Here is a 12,256-nt window from a genome sequence, read left to right as displayed (position 1 = left end):
TATTTTACCTTGACCAGAATACTGTTGAAATGACACAACGTTGAAATCGCGGTAAAATACAGCTCAGTCATACTCATTACTCTCCGTCAAAACAACCGAAAATGGCCAGCAGGAAACACAATTAACTTTGTAACTGTTTTTCACTAGTTTTAGACATCTCTGATCTCTTAATTACAGGGGTAATACCAAAGATTCTCTATTCTAATTAGCATCGTCTCTGATAATTAAAATATTCCAGGAAGTGGTTAATCGACCGGATGTTGTTTTGTGATCAGTGATGCGTTTCCAGGGGACGTTCTTTGAGGGGACACAGTAAACTTTGAGGAAGTAGTGTCTTTTCAGTGTTCACGGTTTATATTGCTGAAGGAAAATTACAAGCCTAAACGGAGAAGAGTCGTCATTTCAAGGTGTTTTCGCGGACGTATTGGTATGTGGATGTTGACAGTATCGGAAGTATTAATCAAAGTTGACACGAGAAGTTGGAGCGAATGCGAGAAGAGCATGCGATGAGCTGCCTGCCTGTTGCTGCCTAAGTTACTGCCTACTCCTGCTGCTGCCGCTGCTGCTGTTGCATCCAAGTAAGTTTGGCTGCTAATTTTTTTTTGATATTCACTGAACAGACATGCAATTGCCTGCATAGTCCTTTCTTATTTGAAAGATGAATCCCTGTCGCTTGCAAGATACACAATCTCATGCCCATCGTGCATAGCTAATTCATTGCATTGGGGAGAGGTGGATGCCGGATGTAAACAAACTGAGAGGGGTGTCACGTTGAGTAGCTTTGCAGATGTAGGCAAAGAGATTGGCACATTACTAACGGTGTTGGACTACCGTAAATGTAAGTTAGTTTCTTTTCTGAGGTCTTTGTAGTGAGTCATGTTGTTTTTTGTATGTTTAGATGAGGTAAGCTTAAGCCTACTGACTTCTGAAATGACTGCATGAATGATTTGTCCCAAGCTTTCTTACAGTAGGCTACTGACCTCAGAAATAATTCATGGCGTTGTGAACCTGCTGATGTATTCATTTGCACTCATGTAGTAATTTACTGTCATGAAAGCTAAATTGTGACTTGACTTTTTCCTCTCTCAGTTGTTGGCTCATGACAGATTTATTTGATAAGTGGAAGTGCCCGCTGATGCAGACCCAGTGTAAGTATACATGCTGGCATTGTTTTTGTGACATTTAATCTCATCTAAATCATCATGTTTTTGAACAGTGTTGGGTAGCCAGCCACCCATGCATGTTGACACAGCCAGCAGCGGGCACCCATGGCACATGGGGATGGACCCAGGAGTGGAGGATGACCCAATAGGGTGAGTTAGTGAGCTAATGTCATACACATGTAATTGTTTTAGGTGTATGGGAAATAATTAAATGTTTGTTTACATTGTACAGATGAACGTTCAGCCCACTCACTGTTGACACAAGTGACACAGTATTGACCAGATCTCCTGGAAGTGCCCCCTGACGCAGACCCAGTGTAAGTATGCATGCTGGCACTGTTTCGTTTATTTAGGCTATGTAGGGCTTGACACAGTATTTGCTTTTAGTGATATGTAATAAATATTTTGTCATATTAAATCTCATCTAAATCTCATCATGTTTTTGAACAGTGTTGGGTAGCCACCCATGCATGTTGACACAGCCAGCACCGAGCACCCAGGGGGATGGAACTAGGAATGGAGGATGGCCCAATAGGGTGAGTTGCTGAGCCAATGTCAGAAACATGTAGACTATACCCTACCCTCATATGTAAACCTTCGCTAGTCTGTTTCTCCCTTAATATTGGTGTCAGATTCACACAAATGCAGTTCTGGGGTGCTACCTTGCTACTAAACAGGCACAGCAAGTATGATTTGAAATCCGTGTCGGTCAGTGTTAATTTTGAGAGGAATTTTTAATTTAGTTTTAGTTTTAGTCTCTTGACGAAAATGCAATTTTAGTTTTAGTCACAATTTAGTCATCTAAATCATTTCTGTCTTAGTCTAGTTTTAGTCGACTAAAATTCATACAATTTTAGTCGACGAAATCTAGAATAATTTTAGTCAACCAAAATATTACATTCATTTCCTCTTGTCTACACTTCTCTGTAAAATTGTCAAACTAAAATACAATTTGGGGAAATCAATGATTAAAATCACATATTGTAATCATGAAATATTTTCAAAAACTCAAGTCAAGTCAAGTAGGTTTTATTGTCAATTTCTTTACATGCACTGGTCATACAAAGAATTTGAAATTACATTTCTTGCTTTCCCATACAGACATAGACTAAATCTAGGTAAGGACATAGACAGTATAGACATAGACTGCCAGTGTCTTATAAGCCAGTGCGTCCAATGTGTAAAAAAAATCATGGCCACGACACTCATAAAGCTCTGTCGATATTTTACGACTTCGGGGGAAAAACGGGACTGCACGTTATGAAAAAATACTTGTGGGTATACCAGTAATCAAGAGCGTCGCGGGGTAGCCTACAGGCACCTGTTGGAAGACGTCTCTCTCTCTCTCTCTCTCTCTCTCTCTCTCTCTCTCCCTCGTGCGCGTATTGCAAGCTGTTGCATATTATTTGCTTGATGCGAAGTTGTGATGGCATACGCGCTCTCGTTGACATGGTTGTGTCCATGTTGCATGCATTCGCAAGATGTTATTGGAAAAACGCATATGAAAGCGTGGAAAGGCGTTTACTTCCTATTTCAGTGTCCTTGACTGAAACAAGTCGCAAAACTCCACACTTCCGAATCCTTTGCGATCAGCACTAAAGTGATTCTTATCAGAAGGCTTGTACCTACGCATAGACCCTTAAATTACAAACATTAGCGAACATTGAAAAAAGATCAGACAACGACCGTCGGGTAGCAGGTTCATGAAAGCGACTGGGAGTGGAGAAAAAAAAGGCATCGTTAGAGAAAGATGTTTGCTACTGTAGGACAGACAGCACCACCACTATTTCATGACTGCATAAACTTCTTCGTCATGGATAAATAGGCAACAATATTTTTGTCCAGCCAGGATTGCACTGAAAAGTAGGCTACTGCTGTTAAAAAAAGGTCACGGGCGTGCAGCACCGACGCTGCCTGTCACTGTGCCTGCGTGTTTGTGTGTGTGAGGGAGGGGAGGGAGACGCGGAGCAGATGGGTCGCGACTTGCGAAAGATCAGGAAGTTCTTTTTCAATGTTTCAGTGACATATTAACAAAAATGCTTCCTATTGGTTTTCGTCTCCGATGGTATTGTAGTCACATTTTTTTTTTTTTGATGAAAATATGAATCAATATCGTTATATTTTTCGTACAAACACATGCTGTTTTTTTCGTTATCGTTTTATTGTCGTCAGGGGAAAAACAATCGTTACGAAATTAACACTCGGTCGGTCGGGTCCCAAAGTGTCTGATTTCACGTGAAATGACCCTATGGCATGTTTATACAGTAGGTTTAAATAAGATGAGATGTACTCCAATGTCATGCGCCTTTCTGTTCCAAACCCTTTGGAAGGGACTGTATATGGAAAAAGTCGATAACGGTCTGAGTTCCTGCTTCTTAGTGCATATTGCTTTCTACATGACTTGTGTCCAATAATATTGCCCATAATTGAAAACTGTGCTTTTTTTGTTTGTTTCCTCACAGGTAGCATCATGAAGGCAGTTTACCCCTGAAACTTTTTACAAAGGACCATCATCGTCAGAAAAGTTCCTTTAACCCTTTATCTCCCATAGCGGCCGTGAACGCCCGGCCACCTCTCTCCCATAACGCCCGCCGACACCCGGAGTATTTTCATAGCTGAACAGAAGTCATCATGCAGTTTCTACAGCTTTCACTTTAGATCACTATTACAGACTCTCAATATATTTTTATTATAAAAACTATTTTGGGAAATCCTGAACTACAGTGCAAAGTGGCTGAGCTCAAAAGTACGGGCTCGCTGCTGCTGCCCAGTAGAAAATATCTTTTAAATGCAGTACAGTTCCTAATTGTGCGTTCATGTGGTAATTACGTAAATACCAAACACTGACATCCGAAGCACACATGAACACCACCGGCCCTTGTAGAAAATTTTGATTAATGAATGCACTATATCTCTTCTCTTGCCTCCCTCTCCTCTCCACAAGCTCTCCCCTCATCTAATCTCTTCATTTTGCTAGTCCTCATCTCTCTTTCTTCATTGTGTTACTGTTTAAGCTGATAACTGTTACTTTTAAAAATTAAATAGTTAAAGATATTGAAGTTGTCTGTCTTGTGTTACCGTTACCATGAAGCACATCATCTCACATCTCAAATGTATTGTGTAAGTGGTTTGTAAATGTTTTGATGAGAATAGTAAGATCTCTCAGATGTTGCCTCCCATGCATAAGCAATGCTCAACAAGTGACTTGTTGATGTTTTGGAAAGCATGGAAATATTTTCACTTTAAAAGTTCCCCAGATATGCGTTAGTAATGAGTTGTAAGTCCTTGATAATGCATAAGCAATGCTTATCAAGTCATTTGTTAATGTGTTGTAAAGCCTTAACAGGTTTTCACTTTAGATCAGTTCCCCAGATATACTTAAGTAATGGGGTTTAAATCCTTGATAATGCATAAGCAATGCTTATCAAGTCATTTGTTAATGCGTTGTAAAGCCTTATCAGGTTCTCACTTTAGATCAGTTCCCCAGATATACTTAAGTAATGGGTTATAAATCCTTGATAATGCATAAGCAATGCTTATCAAGTCATTTGTTAATGTCCAGAAACATCCATGAGGGGCAGTCACATGAGCCTCAACTTACTGTTTGCCATGTTACCAGTCATCACACACTAACCATTACAAAAGGGTTAATTAAGATTTCACTAATGCTAAAGCAAGAGTTTACAAACTGTTGCCATACATGCCTAATAGTACTTGGTAATGGTTAGGTGGTAGGAGGCAACAAAGAGATAATGTTTTTTTCATAAATAAAGGTGGGTTATCTGACATTTTAATGATGGTTTACTAATGCTTATCAGAAAGTCCAATCACCATAAACGAATCATTACCAAGAAATGCATAATGATTAACTCGTGATTCACTAAGGGTTGACTAATGTTAAAATAAGGCTTAACTATATGGAACGCTAAATGAGCCACGCTTAATTAAATAAATATGCCAACAAATAATTAATTAAATGTGTCATTAATTTATAAAAGTAGAAAAGTATTTAAAGTACTCCGTTTACCATTTAAGTAATTATTGAATTATATTCATTTAATTATTTCATGGTCCGTGTGTTTCAGCACATTATGAAATAATTGTATCTGTCAAACTCACCCATCAAAGTCTGTGGGCGTATCCTAAAATCTGATTGGTTGCACTGCCTATCAAGTCAAAACAGATCGAGCGTAGAGCTGATCATAAGAAAGATTTTGTCGGACGTTCGTGTGTTGGTAATAACAGAGTGGGTTTATAAGACTATGGTATTAACGTGAATCACCCAGATCGGTGGAGGTAAAAGGGGCCCCGCCAGCATTCATTCACAGCGATCAACATTTCAACTGGTAAGTCCATTTTTATAAAAATGTGTAAATTTACACATGCTTAATGTTTTGACCTAGGTTAAGCAAGTTCAATTTGAACGGAATGGCTAACCTTAGCAAGCAGCTGTCTACCAGCTAGCTTACGTGTGCTCAGATAGTGGTTGTGCTACTGTTGAGATATAATGGGCTATGGCAGATAGTATATTCATCTGTTTTTTGTTTTTTCACTAAAAGCCCATGATGTGATATGCTGTTGAGCAAGGATGAGACGTGTGCATTTGACGTGCAAGTGGATAGTGCCATGAGTGCCCCAGCCCAGTCATCCTGGAAAAATATGTGCATGCATGTAAATTCACCTAGGTGTAGAACTAGTTGCTTCGTCGAAACAATCTGACTTCACTGTAGCGATGTGTGTGAACATACGAGGGCCTATAGCTTGGGTAACATTAGGTAACATTGTACTACACACACTTTGTAACGTGTACACAGTATGTCTATTCCAGGCAACTGATTACTGCCCGTCTCTCTTTCGCTAGCTGCTACTGCTTCCATTGGTTTTCTTGACCAAAAGCTTTTTTTCTCTTTTTACAGTGAAGATGGGACTGGGACGGATGAACTGATGGCAAAGCCGCGCACCTACCAAAGAAGTGACTGCACGAGAATGCCCCACAGAGACCACGGCAGAATGCTGACAGGAACAGCAACAAAACCAACTTCAGATGCATCATGTTACTTTCACGTTTCTGACATACTATGGCCACAAAGTAGTAACTTCTATTACATGTGACATGGGGTCGGCCCTATGCTCCCACATCCCATTAGTCCCATATAGCTTCCACAGAGGTTATCTTGTATTGTATTGTTATTGTGTACTGACGTGGGTTTAAGCATGATTCCACCCTGGTTGTGGTTTAGTTAAGTCCATCTCTACTATTATGAGTAGAGCATGGTTAGAGGTCATTACATTGTGATTTAGAGGTAGGTATGGCTGGTGTTAACTGACTGTGAGGCACGATTTCAATGAGGTTAGGGAAAGGTTTTTGGGTGGAACAGTACCATTGGCCTGCGGGACAATTCATTCTATCCCCCCCTCCCCCCCTTTTGTTTTTGTTTTCAGTGTTTGTGATGTGGGACGGGCTGTGGGAACATAGACACACTCCCTTTGGTAGACACTGTTACTCAAAATTGTTACACATAATAACTTGACCCTTCCCTCTCATTCCAGTCTCACATCAAAAACATCACCAAATCTGCCTTTTTCTATCTCAAGAACATCTCCAGACTCCGGCCCTCACTCTCCGACTCTGTGACCGAAACACTTATCCATCCTTGAAAGGCGCTATATAAAACCAAGTTATTATTAGGGGCCAAGCAGCGAAGCTGGCGAAGGCCCCTAATGTTTTAGCTGGTATTCTTATTATTATTATTATTATGTCACCTCTTTCCTCTCCTTAGCAAGTCTATGGCAGCCCATAGAACCGTAGGCAGGAAAATGCTGTAAATTGGCACACACATTCGGGGCAGTCTCAGCATTACCCACAGCAATTTATAGGACCCCAGCCCCAACGCTCTAGCGCCACCAGCAGGTCAAAGTTGCAGGTACATTTCTGCTTGTAACTTTTGAACTGCTGGGCCAATTTTCATAAACTTGGTATCCCTGGAATCCTTGGGCCAAGACGAATCCAACGCACCCTATGACGTCATTTTCCGCCAGGATAGTTTTCCCGCCATTTTTAATTTTGTAAAATTCAATAAAAATGTTAATTTTCCCGCAATTTTTGACCAATTCGCCCGAAACTTGGTATATAGTATCTCTGGACTGAGCTACACATGGGGTCTCAAGAAATATTGGATATCTTTTATCGTTTAGCCGTGACAGCCAATCAAAATTGTCGTAAAAATGGCAAAACAGGAAGTGAGGTCATATCTCAGCAACCGTTTGTCGAATTAGACTGGGATTTTGTACACATATAGTAGTCTAGCCCATGACCTACCACAAAAAAAATCAGATCCCCAGCTCAAACTCTGTAGCGCCACCAACAGGTCAAAATTTTAGCTACATTTTTGCCTGTAGCTTTTGAACCATACTCCCAATTTTCAAAATATTGGTACACAGGTAATCTTCACACTATGTTGCACCCTGGTATGGATTTTCGTAACGATTGAAAAAACTATCAGCTCACAGCAGCCATTCAAAATTGTGGAAAGAATGGAGGGATTTTTTCTCATCTCTCTGTCCCCTCTGCCCCCCTTGCGCATTTACTGACACCATTCTCGGCAGGGGGTCTCTGGACACACAAGAGAAGAGAGCTTATGTGTGTGCGTAGTTCTGCTATTGCTTTAAAGTGTCAACCAAAGCCCCACTGCCCCAGCCCCTGCACCCCCACCCACCCCCACCCCCACCCCTCAGACACACAGAGGGAGAGGGAGAGGGAGGGGGGAGAGGGAGAGGGACAGAGAGGGAAGAAGGGAGGGAGGGAGGGAAAAATACAGATTCCCAGCTCGAACTCTCTAGTGCCACCAACAGGTAACAGGAAATTAGCTTATATCTCGGCAGCCCTTTAAGGGATTCAAAATAAACTTGGTTCATGTGAATACACTCTCCTCCAACGAATGCACACCAACATTGGCGAGATTTGGGCCAAAGGGGGCGCTGCAGCTCCTTCTGTTGCCGTGGCGACTTTGGCAAGTTTACTGCTTGGCCCCGCATTGCTGCTTGCAGCTATATTTATTATTATTATATAACAATAGATGTCTCAATTGTTTAACAGTTGACCAATAATGATTATCTAACCCTTACAGTGACAGTTAAGTTAAGTTTATCGAAGTGAAAATACTGTAGGCCCCTAGGCCCTACAGGGGCAAATTATTATCACCAGTTGGAGCATACCAGCTATATTGTATTGATGGTATTCATAGAACATACTAGGGCTGCAACTAACGAAAATTTTAATAGTCGACTAATCCAATGTTTCTCAGCCTTTGTTTAGGCGAGGCACCCTTCCAATTCATGAAAAATTTCAAGGCACCCCAACCAACAAGCCGTAACATGACATCGCATCCGATACCACACAAGCTTAGAAAAGTAACACATTTGGTCACACTACCTACGTTTGAAGTTGCAGCTTACTGGGGTGACATAAATTTACTTTATTGTGCGTAAATGGCAGATGAAAGATTCCACTGACTAGCATTAACTTATCAATTTAGACAAATATATCTTATATTACATAATTTATTTATCAGCCACTTTTCCGCAGCACCCCTGTTGAGAAACACTGGACTGATCGATATATCTAGTCACGATTAGTCGCGAAAAAAAAGAGACTTACTCCAACCTTTGACAAACCTTCCTGGCCTCTTGCGCAGGGATGAAAAAATTCTTTCAGCTCACCTTGATCTTTAAATCTGGATAGTAGCTTATTTACTCCAAGATACAACGTCCAATTCATACGTGCTGGACAATTTTAGGATTCAATAAAGTAATAAAGCTGATATAGTACCCATTTGTCAAGAGTAAGAGCATGTCAGAAGATTGAACAAAGGTTTTGACTCTAGGCTTCTTTGTGGAAAACTAAGTCTATAGCAGCCTGTAGATGGAGTAAACACGTACAGCATCACAACTTCTTCACTGTAACAAATATTTGGATAGTCCGTGCCTCTTTCACTGCTTGTAAATATTGTAATTATTGATGGCTAGTCTTCCTCTTGTTATTTATGCCTCCAATAGATACTTTGACTAGAAAGTTAACTTGGCTCAGTTCATGCTGAAAAGAAGATACAATTATTGACAAAGACGAACATTTATTAAATCTGTTCAATTGTGTTTCTGCAGGGAAAGAGCAAGAACAAAATACAGGAAATTAATCTGAAGTGCACAAAATGTGTATCAATGTGAAGAGGTTAGAATAACGTATTAGTTGCTTAAAGATGGCTTACAAGTCTACATTAATTGCAAGATTTAAAGGATTTATAGGTTGCATGCATAGAAATACTAAAACATGCAGTGAAATTAGAGTTGTGTGCCTATACTGGGCGTAGCAAGGTTTCTCGCAGGGAAGCTGTCCGCAGCAGCCTCCTCAGGTCTTGGTGGACACGTCGTGGAAGTCATCCCTATCTGCAACCTTGGTTGACCACCTCAGTGCTATGATGTGTTTGGCCTCGGCTTGGATGGCAGGTTGACTGCAGTTCAACATGGGAAGAAAGATGAACCAAGTTGTGCAGAATTATATAAACAAGACTGAACTGGAATATACATACATTTAGGAAAATCATGGTGTAACAAAGAATGGTGATCACTTACACCTAATGGTGTAATTGAACCTTGGGGCCCACCTCTGACCCAATAAACAACACAAAACCCACAAACCAATATTATTTAAAGGCACACTTAGAATACTGTCCACATTGCGAATACTGTCCACATTGCGTCCAGTTTGAGAATGAGTGTAATCACTCTACTTTCCTTCTGGCCTCCAGCGCTTTAGGCCATTGTAGCCTGGAGACACATATGCGCTGCATTTGGATTCTTGAGATTTGAGGGTTTTTTTTATTAAAATGTGGGTATGTTAGAGCTGAATGAACACATTCTAATGGATAACGTGTGTGGTGAGTTGTATAGTAAGTGAGTGCGTCTGAGAGTGCATGACTGATTGTATAGTTAGTTTTTTTTTTTTTGCAATGATACAAACCCCAACTCCGATGAAGTTGGGACGTTTGGAAAACAGTGAATAAAATCAAAATGCTATCATTTTCAAAACATTCAATCTATTCATTAGATGGAGAATAGTGAAAAGACAACATATTAAGTGTTAAAACCGAGAAAAAATATTGTTTTGGGGGACATATGTACTCATTTCTAATTTGATAAATCCAACACGTCTCAAAAGAGTTGGGACGGGTATCAGTGAAATTTAGTAAACATCCAAATAAGATAAAACAACAAAGAAGAACATTTCAAAATGAATTGTACTGACGGACAATATAGGTGTCCAGGTATAAGATCATCACAGAGAGGCTGAGTCACTCAGAATTAAAGATGCAAAGGGAATAATTACCATAGTTATTACATACATTTTTGAATTCCCTTTGATTTACCACGATTGAGTGTATATAAGACATTTTTTGTCATTAAAATCATTGTATAGGTTCATGACATCATGAAATATATATTGGCTGTAGTCTCACTCTAGCACTCCAGGAATTAGAGCTATTGAGAATTGACCATATTAAGAATGCTTAATGCATGAAAATGATACAGGGGTGTAACATTCTCCTAAGCACCTGAGCTCACTTGAAATAGACCCAGAAGACATGGGAAACTGTCCTTTGCTTACAGAAGTCAGCAGAAGTTGTAGAAGGCCATTCTTTTTGACAATAATAGAGCATTGCACATCCTGTGCTACAGTAAAAATGGACCATCCAACTTGTGTTAGTGCTAGCTTCAAAAGTCAGCCTCCATGATGGCATGCGGGTGCAGTAGTGCATTGGTTAAGATGTTCTCACTCATCTGTAGAGTTAAATACAGTGCTGAATGGTATAAATGGATTTTAAACAGCATGAAAAGCCACTCATGCATTATATTTTGAAGGGAGATCTTCGATTACTGCCACATAGTAAGGTCAAATTGCATTCTCTACTATGTTTTAACAGTTTGGCTCCATCATAAGGACCAGCAGGTGATAAAATGGTGGGCTTTTGGTCAATACCTGTCGCACTGTAAGCACTACAGAAAGGAAAACATGGCAAAACATGACAAGGAAATCATGGTGAAATCATGTCCAAGATAGGAATTAACACTGTTTGTTTATAAAATCATCTCATCGGTTAATGTATTTAACTGTTAAGTGTTGTCTTTTGTTTTGTTTTTAGTCTTCCTCGACATTTGCTGCCATTTATTGTCCCCGTCCCAACTCTTTTGAGACGTGTTGGATTTATCAAATTAGAAATGAGTACATATGTCCCCCAAAACAATATTTTTTCTCAGTTTTAACACTTAATATGTTGTCTTTTCACTATTCTCCATCTAATGAATAGATTGAATGTTTTGAAAATGATAGCATTTTGATTTTATTCACTGTTTACCAAACGTCCCAACTTCATCGGAGTTGGGGTTTGTACAAGCAACTCATGTTCTGTCTTCGTGTATAATAAAAGTGTAGTACTAGACTACAATGATGATACAGGCCTTGTTTATCTGCGGTTTTCTTGACAGATTTCATTGGACTGGCTCTCTGATCCAGGTGTTGTGGGCAGTCAGGCTTTGATGATTATCTGCATAAATAATACACATAAAGTCAGATGATCCATGATCAGTGCAAGCTTGCCATCTCAGCTAAATTGATACTGTGCCATTTGTGGAAATAAGCTCATATTACGCCTCCCCTTGAGTTAAATGATCAAGGTTTACCTTCCTCCTGTACTTTCAATCGTTTTCAGAGTATGGCTGTGCAAATACTACCTCCATGCTCCATGCTAGTGATAAACATTGAATCCTATGAGACCAGCTGGCGGCTAGAGAAAGGTAAAACTCAATCATTTAACTCACAGGGAGGTGTAATATGAGCTTATTTCCAAAAATAGCACAGTAGTAGTAGTAATAGTAGCCTTATGTCCCAGTATTGGCAATTGTTTTGCAGTGGGTGGTACACTTCTCACACCCACACACACAAAACATTTAACAGATAAAAAAAAGGTGGAGGGGTTAAGATAAAATAGTAATCTAAAAGAAAGCTCTACAGAATAAATCTTAAAATCGCTAAACAGTAT

The 12,256-nt window shown here is 39.9% G+C and overlaps 1 long non-coding RNA gene across 2 annotated transcripts; it reads left to right on the top strand.

Moving 5' to 3' along the window:
• Nucleotides 1-318: 318 nt before the first annotated feature.
• Nucleotides 319-1,844, top strand: LOC134460600 (uncharacterized). Of its 2 annotated transcripts, none has more exons than XR_010037110.1 (3): nt 319-578; nt 1,217-1,480; nt 1,614-1,844. It is a non-coding gene; the product is annotated as an uncharacterized LOC134460600 (long non-coding RNA). The 2 variants fall into 2 exon arrangements; XR_010037114.1 differs by lacking the exon at nt 319-578 and having other exon boundaries at nt 867-1,313; nt 1,396-1,480.
• The last annotated feature ends 10,412 nt before the right edge of the window (nt 1,845-12,256 follow it).

Source organism: Engraulis encrasicolus, chromosome 2, assembly GCF_034702125.1.
Source record: "Engraulis encrasicolus isolate BLACKSEA-1 chromosome 2, IST_EnEncr_1.0, whole genome shotgun sequence".
Classification (NCBI taxonomy): Eukaryota; Metazoa; Chordata; class Actinopteri; order Clupeiformes; family Engraulidae; genus Engraulis; species Engraulis encrasicolus.
Note: the sequence above shows the minus strand (reverse complement) of the source record. Positions and strands in the feature narration are given on the sequence as shown.